Source organism: Artibeus jamaicensis, unplaced genomic scaffold (assembly GCF_021234435.1).
Source record: "Artibeus jamaicensis isolate MK-2021 breed Jamaican fruit bat unplaced genomic scaffold, CSHL_Jam_final contig_482, whole genome shotgun sequence".
NCBI lineage: Eukaryota > Metazoa > Chordata > Mammalia > Chiroptera > Phyllostomidae > Artibeus > Artibeus jamaicensis.
In genome coordinates, this window is record NW_026521857.1 from 6,213,908 (window position 1) to 6,227,731 (window position 13,824).

Below are 13,824 nucleotides of genomic sequence, written 5' to 3' on the forward strand. Positions count from 1 at the left end.
TAGGAACTCACATGCATAGATATTGGGGGCTAGGACTTGCACATAATTTTTGAGTGGGGTGCAATTCAACCCATGACACTTATGTGTATAAAACTAATTATTTTCCTTCTTCTATTTTTTATAAGAAGTGTTGGTGGTTATTTGAGCTTTTTCTCTCTTTCTTTTTTTCTCTCTTTAAGTGGTTAACCTAGGTACAGGTCTGTCAATTTTGTTGGCGTTGTTAACTTTGTAATTTAGTTTTGAAATTACAGAAGATCCAGGTGGGACTGTGGTTGAACTAGAAGTGGAATTAATAGTTCTCAGACGTAGATACGGTAATGGATACGATTTCAATCCTTCTCTTTTGGGGAAGAGTATCTTTGAGAGTATCTTCATCTTAACTAGAATAGTTGCATGCCGTTAGGCAGACACATGATGTTGCTGCTATTCCTGCTACGTGGAAGTTGAAGTGTGGTGACAGTGACAGTAGTGCAGAATAGCCAAAAACATTCTGGTTATTTGTGGGAGACGGATGGAACATTGACTGATGAGAGAAGAAGCCATTTTTGCTTGTTTGTTTCTTCTTGCTTCTGGAGGAGCTCCTGGAAGCTTCTGGGTTCCTACTCAGGCAGGACAGTTCCAGCAGCTGCAGCGGCATGGAGCTCGGACCCTGGCAGAGGTAGTGACAACAGTATGTGGCTTTGGGCTCCTGGGCCCCTGCACTTCAGTGTGAGTGTGAGCTCCTGGTTGAGTTCTTTTGTTCCTTCTCTAATGCTCTTGCTTTCTTTATGGAGATCTGAGTTTCTGATGTATATAATCACACTTTTTTCCTGAAATTTTTCTTTTAACATTTCTTTCAAGGCAGGCCTATTTGTGATACATTTTATTAATTTTTATTTGAGAAAATCTTTATTTCACTTTTAAAAGATCATTTCATCAAGTAGGGATACAAAATTCTGGATTGGTGGGGTACTTTTAACCCCTCAAGTATTTCACTTCGTTCTTTTCTTGCTTGCATGGTTTCTGAAGAAAAGACTAATGCAATTCTTGCCTTATTCTTCTGTATGTGAAGTGGGCTTTTTAAATCTCTGGCTTCTTTCAAGCTGTCCGGTTTTTTGCAATGTGTCTATGATATGTATAGGTGTAGATTTTGAGGTATTTATCTTGCTTGGTATTCTCTAAGTTTCCTGGCTCTGTAGTTTGGTATTTGTTATTAATTTTGAAATAACCTCAGCTATTATTACTTCAAATATTTCCTCTGTTACTTTCTTTTTTCTTCTGGTATTCCATTAACACACATGTTATACCTTTTTGTAATTGCCCCACTGTTCTTGCATAGTCTGTTCCATCTTTTTCATTCTTTTTTTCCTCTTTGCATTTTGGCTTTGGAAGTTTTTATTGATGCATTTTCATTGAGGGAAAGTGTTCTATAGCCCTATCATTAGGTCTCAATATGAATTTGTTATTGCCCTTTCCTCATGTCAAAGGCTAGAGGGGGCTAAGGATGGGACTTTCCCTTCCCCCGGACTGGTTATAGTCTGGTAAAACCCCACAATTTTGCCCTGACGGCAGTCTTTACTGAGGAGAGCAGAATACTCTAAGAATAGTCAAAATGTTTACGCTCCGCCTCCCCTTACCAGAAGAATGGGGGGGGGGGGTCTGCCAGTCTTCACAGTGGGAATCTGGTAGGGCTCCTAGAGGCAAAATTCAGGAAACTGTGAGGGCCCCTCTAAAACCAAGCCTCCTAGAAGTCTCTGGCTAGAGTACAGAGAGCCTCCAGTAATGTTAGTTATGATGTAAAATGTTTCAGCTGTAGGCTTCCATTCCAGGTGAGCTGTGACTCTATGTATCTACCTGCCTGTCTAACCAGGTTCAGGGGCAGCAGTTTGCCCTGTGGCCTCAGTTCTCTGGTTATCTAAGAGGAGTCATTGAATTTTAGTTTTTTAGCTTTTGTTCTTGTTGTGAGGACAGGAGTGATGCCTTCCAAGCTCTCTACAGGTTGAACTAGCAACTGGAAGTTCAAATAGACTTCTCAAAGTTTATTTTATTTATTTTTTTAAGATTTTTTTATTTATTTATCTTTAGAGGGGAAGGGGGGAAGGAGAGAGGGAGAGGAACATCAATGTATGGTTGCCTTTCTTGCATCCCCTGCTGAGAACTGGCCTGCAGGGAACCAACCCAAGCATGTGCCCTGGTCTGCAACCCAAGCATGTGCCCTGACCGAGAATCGAACCGCGATCATGTGGTTCGCAGGCCCACGCTCAATCCACTGAGCTACACCAGCCAGGGCTCAAAGTTTATTTTAGAAAATTTGAAAAAATATTCAGTGGAAAACAAAAATCAACAATAATTCCACTACCCAGAGATAGTTAGTATTAAACTGTGGGTATATATTTTTTCTATTCCCATAATGTATATATATGTGTGTATGCACATGTATGAATGATATGAATGAATGATATAGGTAAAATAATTTTAATAGAATTATGCCATGCGGCTCTGACTGGTATCGCTCATTGGGCCTATAAACCAAAGGGTCACTGGTTTGACTCCCAATCGGGGCACATGACTGGGTTGTAGGCCAAGTCTCTAGTAGGGGACGTGAAAGAGCAACCACACATTGATATTTCTCTCCTTCCCTTCCCCTCCCTCTAAAAATAAATAAATAAAATCTTCTAAAAAAAGAATTATGCCATGCTATACATAGTTTCATAACCTTATTTACTCACAATCTGTTATATATTTTCCCATGTCAGCAAATATTTTACATTTAATTGCTTAATAATTGCAAATACTGCAAAATATTTGGTCATATGAGCATATCTTTATTTATTTGGCTTATTTAATTGGGGGTAACATAGCAGAGAAGTTAAAGTCATACATTCTGAGATTAGATTGTCTGGCCCAAACCCTAGTCCTTTTGCTTACTAGCTACATAATCTTGGGGAAATTATATAACCTCCCTGTGTCTCAGGTTTTCCATCTCTTAAAAAGGGACAGTGAAAACACCTATCTCTTAACTATTATGAGAATTAAGTGGGATAATCAAGATTAAGAAGTACATAGAAAAAATATTTAAATGTTTATAATATTTCACTGGCAAAATTAATTTCAAAATAACCTACTTTGCATCTTGTTTGGGTATAAAAATATAAAATAGTTTTCATAAGATTTTATTTATTTATTTTTAGAGAGAGGGGAAGAAAGGGAGGAAGAGAGGGAGAGGAACATCGACCCACTGCCTCTCACACACGCCCTACCTGGGGACCAGCCGGCAACCCAGACATGTGCTCTGGCCAGGAATTGAATGATGACCTTCTGTTTTTGTAGGAGGATGCCTAGCCAAATGAGCCCTGCTGACCAGGGCAAAAACATGTAAAATATTTTAACACATGTTACAATGTACTTGCCCTGTAGTGATTTTCCTGTGGCAAAACTACTTATGGAAAAACTTGGCCTGAAGTTTTTGCTAAACAAAAGATGTCAGAGGCCTGAAGGTATACCTTCTACCTGGAAACTTGAGTGGTATGATGGAGAAAGGCTGCTTCTTTTATGGTTGGAGTGCTGCTCTAGAGATCAGACTCAAACTCTGTTGCGTTTCTATAGCATCATTTCCATTCTAAGGTAAATAACAATGTCTTATGCAAACAAACAGGCATATAAAAAACTATAAAGCGTAAAACAAAACGAAATGATACACACAAAGCAAACAAAACCCTAAACAAACAATAACTTCAAACTCAAAACTACTATTTTCCTTAAAAAGCTCATAGTTCCTTTGGGTCATTTTAATTATTTGTGTCATTAATTTCTTACTGCCATGTAGAGTTCATCAGGCAGTAAGAATTCTTTCATTTGTGGGTTTTGTTTTTTGAGCCTTTCTGATCAACCAAGTAGGTCCAGGCTGAAGCCCATTCATGTTTTGTAAGCACTGATTTTGTATCTCAGGCCATCAGTGTCTGTCAGCATAAAAGAGGCCAGTATCCCTTGGACCTTGATGGTCTAACAAAAAAACCTCAATCTTTTCTCATGCCCTTATTCCTATCACCTGGCACATCTCGCTGGCTACCAAGTTCCTCTGTTGTTTTTTTCCTTCTGGGATGTCTCTCAAATCCATCCTCCTGGTACAATCATACATCAGCCCTCATGTACCATTTGGCCTATTATAACATTTTCCAGGCTGTTCCTCATTCCTTCAGATTTTCGCTGTCAAACCTTTCTTCACAACATTTTTGCCTCTCCAAAATACTAATCTGATCATGGAACTCCTCATGAATCCTGATATTGCTTTTGTGTATCATTCAAAGCCCACACACACTCCCAGTCACATTTTCTAGGCAGTTTTTTATGGGAATTCTCCCCCTTCCTGACTCACTTTCCTGATCCCTTGCTTCGTAGACCACTCTGCCCCTGTTCCAATCCCCAGTTTTCTTTACTTTATCCTTTGAGGCCTGGTTCAGATGCCACCTCTTCTGGGAAGTCTTTGTTCCCCTTTTTCTTTTTAGGCAGAATGAATTGCTCCATCCTTTGTGCTTTGTCAGTGGGCTTCTCATAAGATACCCCACGTGGTACCCTATCACAGAGCCTGGGCATGGGTGCTGTATCCCTCACTGGGTCCGAGCTCTGAGCCAGGGGCAACACTATGTTCATCTCAGTAACTCCTTTCATCTCCTAAACCTAAGTAAACAGTACATACTCAATAAAGGTTTCTGAGAACTAATCTTGGAATTTAATGTTAGTTGTTGTCAATAAACTTATGGGTGTTCCAGTGATTGAAAATTGTATTTCACGGGTGCATAAACATCTAACTATTGCAAGGCACTCTTACTTACCTGCGAATGCTAATTCTCTTGCTTTAGAGCTATAGATATACACATTAAAGAAAGCCAAGCCTGAGCTGGGAGGTCCCTAGAGGCAAGTTGGCTCAATACATCTCATTTTACAGTTGAGGAAACTGAGGCCTAGAGAGGTTAATGCTCTTGGCCAATGTGAATGGAGGAGGAAAATAGAGTAGAGATCTCAGTCCAATTCAAGATGCTTTTCAAAATTAAGTCAGAACTTTAAGAAACAAAAGCTGCAATTGAGATTTGGCTAATTCAAATTGGTTGGTTTCTGCCCCCCCCCTTTAGTTTAATTGAATTAAGGAGCTATAGTTGTAGCTGATATTTTTAAACTTCTGCAATTTTTATTAGAAAACACTGACCCACAAATGTTAAGGTAAGCATGTATCTCACCAGCTTTTTCCCCACTACCTATTGTCTGAGGATGCTGGTGAAGTAAAGTGCAATAAGGTGTCCCTGAGCTTGCAAATGTCATTTTGACAACACTGAGAATCCATACCTGACTGATGGGGCCAACTGTAGACTCAGTTAAGAAAGAGGCTCTGAAAAATCATCAAGGCCATTTGAAGTGACTTAATTATAATTTCAGGGACATAGGACTAGAATGTGAGTTTAACTAAGCTGATCAGTTGTATTGTACTATAGAGCACAGCTTGACTAGAATCTTTAAAAGTGAACACTAGAGGTTAAGAAATGTGTCTATCCATTATTATCCAAGGATGGGCACACTGCATCTGAGCTTCATGAGCATCATGATCGCCACAGGGGGGTGTTTATGGGAAGGCAAGGTGGTTCCCTCCCCGGGCTTTCCCATGGCCTGTGAAAAGTAGCTCTAAGGCAATCCAGCCATGCCTTTTTTTTTTTCTGGCTTCAATTCTGTGCTCCTGAACAATGTTCTGGTTCCAAGTGGACTCTTCTGGTATTGCAAATGGGAATGATAAACTTTAAATCTGCAGCCACAAGAAAGAAATAACCTCTATTACAAATATTAAAATTGATATTATGGTTTATGAATCAGTTACCTCTCAGTGTATCATGAGTGGGTCACAGGAGCACCCAGAAAATTGATCTCCCTAGCCACTATCAGTGGGGAGGGGGAGGACCAGGCTCTGAACGAGCACCTCTGGTCTAAGGACTGCATCCAGCTCCCCAGTGCACTCATACAAATACTGCAATGTGTTCTGATGGAACCAAAAGTTGAGAATCACTGGTAATCAATCTTAACTCACAGGAGAAGGAGAAGTGTTAACTCCCCGCAGTTAGTCGCCTGGCCACAGCAATCCCTGAAGGAGCTGGGCAGATGGCACCATTTTTCTCTCACATTCCTGTTGGCCCAAGGCCCAAAACTCCTCCTACTGCAATAACGTCTGTGTTTAGCTTAGTTTTCCAACATCATTAATTAAACCACTACTCCCAGGGAAGGAAAAGCTCTGGGAGCCAAATCGTATTTTTCCCACCAGGAACCACAGACCTCTGAGTCTCTCCGCTTTGCAGAGGGGCCTGTGGTGTAGCGTGTGCAGGGAGAGACTGGGCACGCCTGTTCCTCGGCACACGAGCCAAAGACCACGAGACAAAATGATTTCAGTGTATGCCTCTCGGGTGTTACCTTCTGTTATTTCACTGCGTTCCTTAAAAATAGGATTGGTTAAATTAATCAATTAGTTAATTAGTTAATAAATACAAACCTCCTGGGTATTAGAATATGTTATGCAAATTCTACAATGTTTTTATTAGACAGAATAAATGTCTATGGCTGAAGGATCCAGGTTTACTCCAACAGCTAAACAGACCTGGAAAAAAGCCACCTTTCGGGAAAAAATTAGATGACAACCAACCACATAGAAAATCAACTCTTGAAAAGGGTTCACTCCAATTTTTTTAGCTCTCCATAAATAGAGCCTTATGAGGAGAATATCCAGAAGCCTTTAGTGCAATTACAGAGACAAACTAGAGCCATATCATTTAACATTGGATAATTATAAAACATGAAAAGAATACCTTTATTGTTTTTAGGGAATTTTATTTTGTCATTTTCTAATTTGAATTACATATCAATATTATCACTCTATAGTAAATGTATTTTATTTTATATGCCACTTACCAAATATATGTGTAGCATAGAATTATATCAATGATTCTCTTTTTTAATAACATCAAGTTTAAATGCCTCTTGCTACCTTCACTATTTTAATGCAGAGTAGGATTGTATCCAGTCACACACAGATAACCTTATTTCCAAATTATCAGAAGAGTTTACTCAATGTTATATACAACTATTAAGAGCTACTTGAAATGAGGCACTATTGAAAAAAAGACTCCAAAAAGTCAGTACTTTTACCATCTTTCTAGACTCACAGATGCAGAACTATAGTAAATTCTGGAAAAAGGAAGAAAAAGCATTGAAATTATGAGAAAGATGATGCATCTGGCACAGTGAAAAGACCACTTGAAACTAGAATTCAGTCCTGTCTCTTCCAAGTCCAAGATCTCCATTTATCAGATGTCTGGCATTGGTCAATTCATTTGATCTCTCCAAGAACCATTTTCATCATGAGCAATTCAGCACTGAGATAATATATAATTCCTTCCTATTTCACAAAGCTATTGAAACGCTCAAATATATGAATGTTATAAAGATACTTTTAAACCATGACTGGAAGGCATTATTTAACTTAAAAACAAAAGCTACTCTGCTGTTTATTGAACATTTACTCAGTGGCAAGCATTGTTACCAGAAGCTTTGCACACTTGTGCTCCTCCCAGCAGCGCATGAAAGGACAGAACTGTCACTGTGTTTCCCAAGCCTTTCCTTGACTTCCTGTCTTGACAAGCCAGTCTCAGTCCTTAGCTCTCAGTTCTGGGGCCGCTGGGGTTGCTGTGAGGGAACACCATGCACCTTGCACTTGACTTCATCTCTCTGCTCTGTAGCATTGTGCATGTAGCAGCGTGGCACAGCTGCAGGGTAAAAAGGTTGAGCTAATCTTTAACTTTTTCTTCTACTCCTCTAAAGTGTGCCAGACAATGACAACAGACTGTGACCTTTTTATTAAAACAAAGTGAAACTTGAAATGATGACACAGTCCTCCAAGTCAGTGACCTTAGAAGAACTCTGGGTGCCCTCAAATTCTGTCTTCTCCCACCTAACCCTTCTCTACAGTGGGTTTCCCTTTCCCGTAGCCTGTTCTTTCTTCTTTCAGAGCCTGTTCCTAACCTCTCAGTGTAGGGCTTGGTTTTTGCTCGTGGTCAGAAATATCTATGTTCTAGCAGCCAATTCGGACTATGGGATAGGGTTTACTCCTAGTGTTTTCCTGTCTGTGTCAATGGGATCAAAGAGACATTCGTCTGGAGCCCACTCAATGTCCTTCCAGATGATAAGCTTGCTTCCAGATGCTACGTTTAGTAGGAGAAATCACTGACCATAAACATCATAGCACAGGGAAGGCTCAAGGACCTGTATCTTCACGATTCTGAGGGACTCAAATAAATTTGCTTGCCTTAGATTTTTCACAGCAAATTTTTTCCTCTTCCTGAATCTCAGACTGAAATTTGGGATCTTTGGAGAGTATCGGTGTTATTTATAGCCAAATACTGGCCTTCCATAAGCACAATTATGCATTGTGGCTTAAAGTTTAGATGAATTTAAAAATCCATTATCAAATTCCTTGAGGAGTTCAGGGGCCTTTGTTGTCAAGGTGCCATCTACTGGATGCAGCCAATATTTGGCTGATCCTAAAAAGCGGATGGCTTTTCAGCAACCTAGACTGCCTTCAGTGTATTATCAACTTAAAAATGTTAATCTTTGCTTACAAGATTAGTGACCCTAATAAAAATCATGGGTTGTGTCTTGGAAGAGGCAAGGTGGTAGGTTCTCCTTTGAACAAGGGATGGACCCTGGATATTTGGCAGCCGGGCTCCTATACAAGCAACTTCAGAAAGAACATGCAGTGCTACCTTGTAAATGCCCTTTCCACCAGATTGTCCAACGTGTTTCCTTATGTGGCCTGGATAGTTCTACCCACTCAACAAAGAAACAAATATTTATTCATTCATTTGTTCACTTATTTTATTTTACTATGTGACAGGCTCTAAGCTTGGAGCTAGGGACACAGGATGGTGAAGGTAAGCAAATTTCTGGTCGAGCCTCGATCATCCTGTGGTCCCTGGCCAGCCACCTTTCCTGTTCTGCTGCTTGGCTGAACTTCTCTGTGTGAGTTGGCCAACCCCCTCCATTCTCCCCAGCACATGTCCGTAGGACAGTGGGAGTTGCTAGGTGGAATTTGCCCTGAACTTGCCCTTGGTCCCTACAAATCCCAGTCCAGCCAACACAGGGGTCACTGAAGGCAACCCCAATCGACCTGATGAGCTTGCTACGTGAGCCTGCTCACAGCTCCCGGCATCCACCTGGGAACGAAAGGTCTGGGCCTCAGCTAAAGTTCATGTGGGCCTGGATCCATACACAGCATCGCAGGTCATTCAACTTTTTTTTCCCTCCTAGCCAGTTAGAGATCGCAGGCACTCACACCCAGCCCAGCTGCCACCTGCCCTGCGGTCAGGGCGGAGGAGTGGCAAGTCAGAGGTCCCTACGTGCTTACCAACACTTGCTCCTAAAAGGCCACAAACGAAGTGCTCAGCATTTCTGTGGATTTTAATTACAGTTTGGAGGCACACCGCTGTTAAGAATGCAGATTCCATCAATCTTAAATTGTGGTAGATAGGCCTGAAGTATACATTTGCAGTATCTATAAAGATAGGATTTTCTAAGCACATGAAAGGAATTCCTACTTTTTAAAAATATCTAGCTAAAAACAAAACAACAATGCCCCAAGGATAGGGGCCAGAGACTACAGGCAAAGTTTACATTAATTAAAAGAACAGACAATTTTTGAGTACCTTGGAACTCTCTAGAAACACCTACTCAGGTACAAGCCAGTACCAATAAGTTTTATCTATTTCGAGGCAAACATCTCATAGGAATATTTGGTTATTTTAGATCCACTTTTTATTTCTAAAAGGGCTGGAATTGGTGGGCTAATTGCAGTAAAGTTCAGCTCTCCACTAATTCAGACCGGTTTCTCCCCGCAACACACACCCCTGCCATGTTATTCTGAAGTTGATGAGATAGTTCTGTAGTCACAGACTTGGTGAGTAGGTGCTCTGAGGCCATTTAGCCTCCAGGCAGAGCTGTTCCCAGAACTATTTTAGACCCGTGGAGGCTTATCCTGTTATCCAGCTACCTGTATAATCACTACTATTAAATGATGCCACCCTATATAGATCATGTTTCTTTTTGCAAAGTCCTTTAACCCTAATTTTAATTATAGCCAAGACCATCCTAAAACGATTACTCCCTGCTCTCAAAATGGGAGACTGAGGCACAGTGAGGAGCTCCGGTAGGCTTTTTGCCTCAGCATCTGCTTGTTGTAAGCTAGGAATAGAACTCTTGCCTCTCATTTCTGGTCCATTGTGAAAAGTGACTAACAAATTCCCAGAGTCTTAATGGCCTTTTCAAGGAAGCTTCAGAGTGTGCCTCATCTTTCTCGTTTGAACACTTGCAGGTATGTTCTCTAGCACCTGGATGATGCCTTGGTTCCCTGAGTATTCAGAACACTGTTACCTCCTGCAGATGTGGAGACCACCAAGCAGGGGAGGGGATGGAGAAGGAAGGAAGTTAAGTAAAGGTGGGAGGGGAGAGGAAGTCCTGCCTCTCTGGCTCCTTCTTTCCTAGGTACCAGTTGTCCATTCAGAACGAGGGCAAGTCTACCTTTACCTATTACTTCAGTAGGAGCTGGATGCTGGTCCAGAGATAATAAAGCTAATAGTTGGTGAGTGCTTGTGAAATAGGCGACATGCTGAGCATCATCCTGTTCATCTTCACATCAACCGCAGAAGTCAGTAATATTACAATTTCTCTTTTGTAAATAAAGAACCCAAAGCAGAAAGAGGGGAAGTCACTTCCTTCAGCTCGTAGGGGCCATGAGACCACCTGACTCTAGAGGCCACTCATCACTGCTCATCGCATGGCCTCTCCCCAGAGCCTGGGCAGGGGAGCAGCCATGATGGACAGAGGTCCAGGCAGACCTCACACTCCTGAGACTTGGGTTTGCCCAGCAGTAGGAGACGCCAAAGCATTTTCACACATCTGAGTCCATAATGGACAATCAGATAATGCTTTATGATTGTAGCTCTGTAGATTGTTGGAGTCTTTGTTACTATTTATGCTCTTTTTTTTTCTTTTTTAGACATAACCCTTATTTGCCAGAGAGCTTGAACCACTTGGATAGACATGGCGTAATATTCCCAGAAACTCTTGTCATGTCTGTTGGCAGAACTTAGAAGTGCGCATTTCACAGTCTGAATAGGGGTGCCAAAGTCCAACATTTAAAGGCACGAAAAAGCCATCCCTCTGGAGTTTTTATTCATTTACCGAGAAATGACCAGAACCTGAGCAGCAAGTCTGTGTGAGGTAGTGTGCAGAGCAGAAGGGTGTGGAGGTGGACAGGGGGCGCTGGGCCTTCTTGTGGATTGTACTGTCCGGGACAGGGGTTGGCGATCTCTGGCTATGGGTCAGATCTGACCCAGGGCCTGTTTCTGTAAATAAAGTTTTATTGAAACATGGTCACGCTCCTTCATTTACACCTTCCCATGGCTGCTTTTGCACTACAACAGAGGAGTAGTTGCAACAGACACCAGGTGAATGGCCAAGTCTAAAGTATTTACTATTGGGCCTTTTCAGAAAAAGCTTGCCAACTCCATTCTAGGAGCCACTTATTTTTCAAGCCTGCTCATTTTTTTTGTACAGAACACATGTTTATCCCCAGACTCGTCATCCATTAAGTCTCTTTACTAGCAAATTTTCTTTCTATGAAGAAAAATGGTCACCACTAGAGAACTCAGCAATGCTGGAAAAAGAAAAACATAAAACTATCACACAAAAATAAGCATCGACATTCACCGACTGTTACTTGCCTGGCAGCACTGTGAGCGCTGCACAGGCATTAACTCAATTAGTTTTCACAATGACTCGGTGCAGGAAGCACCACCATCATCCCCATTTTGCAGGTGAGGGCCGGTTAAGTAACACGGCAAAGCCCAGCTCTGGAGGGGGCAGTGCTGGATTTTAAGCACTGGCAACCTGCCAACACTTTTCTCCACTACTTCACATTAGATGAGGTGCAGGGTGTGGGGTCATGCCCAAGTCCGTCGGAGAAGAGGAGGAAAGTACCCTTCACCCTGGGAAGTGGCAGAACAGTGCTGGCCTGCTGACTGCTGGACCTATTTTTAGCCCTGAGAAAATCCTCAACCAAGAGGGGCTGAGTTCTCTCTCTTGCTTTCTATACTGAGACACACTCTCTGATTAGGGAGGATGGAATTGCTTCACCAAGCTCAGAGCTTCACTGTAATTAAAGTGCGTCTCAGATGTGGATGTGTCTCATGCCTCTGCTAATGCTGATCTGTGGAGGATGCTTTGAGACTCAGTGAAAGAAGAAAAAGAAGCATCAATGTATTTCATCACAAAGAGAGAATAGCAAGGAGCAAGGAGCCCCTTTAGAGTGTCTTCCTGTGTCATTTCTTGGGGATTCCTGAGACCCTGTCAAGCTCTTCCTTTTCCTCTGATACCCCCTGAATCTCTTCTCCCTACCCCCAGAATATTCTTGACACCCCGGCTCATGTTCTTTCTAAAACATGGAGGCTGCGCCTGGGGTTCTTGATACATAATATCAAGACAACAAACATGCATCCTGCTAAGTGGGGGAGGGTAGTTTACTGAGGTCAGGAAGCGTTTGTAGCAGAGTAGAGAAGTCTATGTTTCTTCTATATCTTCACTGTCCATCATCATGAAGGCACAACCCTCAGGTCACCCAAACTTTCTTTATGAACATGGAGCTAGCTGGTAACTATCTCAGAACTTCTGCTGGAGCCGTGGTTTCCATAATCACCAGCACTGCCCCAGTGGGTGGCTCAGTTGTTCAAAGCATCATCCTATACACCAAAAAGGTTGCAGGTTTCATTTTTGGTCAGAGCACACACCTAGGTTGAGGGTTGGAGGGTTTGATCCCCAGTTGGGGTACATACAGGAGGTAACCAACCAATGTTTCTCTTGCACATTCTCTCTCTCTCTCTAAAAATCAATAAAAACATCCCCAGGTGAGGATTAAAAATAATAATAAAAATAACAGAATCATTGATACTATTCACAGGACCATGAAGAGATGTAGTTTGCTGTATAAATGTATTAGAGGATCTTTTCTGTGTCTCCCAGGCAATGAGGCAGGCATTTGGGAAAGGGAATGCAGCTTTGTCTGATAGGGAAAATCAGAACCTGCTCCATGTGTGTCTTCCTCTGTCATGGGAGCTCGTGTTGCCATAGTTCCTAGTGCCTTCTAACAAAAGTGTGTGCACCTGCTGGCCCTTGCACCCCAAGGCTCTGTGTCCCAGATTCCTACCATGGGACACTTGCCTGCTGAGTTGTCTAAGTTATTCTTTTTTGCAGCTATCAGCCTGAGTTCTGTCTTAACCCTCATATAACCATAAGTGTAACAAGCAAATGTATATAGTCTCTAAAATATGCATGGAATTGCAAAAAAGTAAAAGGTACCCACTTTTAGGTCTGACAAGATATTCACTCCATAGAATTATGCACCGCCGTTCCCACTGCTCTGTAACATCTTTGGGAGGCCCTGCATTTTGTATGCAAGCGCTACTAGCGTGCCGTTCCTAGAACATTTAAATAGCCTGTCTCTGTAGAATTAGCCAGACAGCCAGCACCAGAGAAGTTGGGAGATAATTACATCTTCCATAAGATGAAATTCTAAGGAAAGAATGTAGCCAAGATGCCAGGTATGTTTTTCTTTTTCTTTGTATCTTGGCCATCTCATTCCAGGACACATTCCAAGTCACCCTCTTGCTTGCATTTCTTCTTTCATGAAATGACTTTATTCTCTCAGAGCTCACTAGTAACTATTACAATGAAAATATAGATTCCCTGCATCTTCGAGATTTTATT

At 41.8% G+C, this 13,824-nt stretch overlaps 1 long non-coding RNA gene across 1 annotated transcript in view; it reads left to right on the top strand.

Annotated features, from left to right (window-relative positions):
- Positions 1–519: 519 nt before the first annotated feature.
- The window catches only part of LOC128627900 (uncharacterized), a 33,979-nt gene continuing 20,674 nt past the window's right edge, over positions 520–13,824 (top strand). The window contains exon 1 of the long non-coding RNA XR_008392196.1: positions 520–658. This is a non-coding gene — a long non-coding RNA (uncharacterized LOC128627900). The remainder of the gene's footprint in view (positions 659–13,824) is intronic.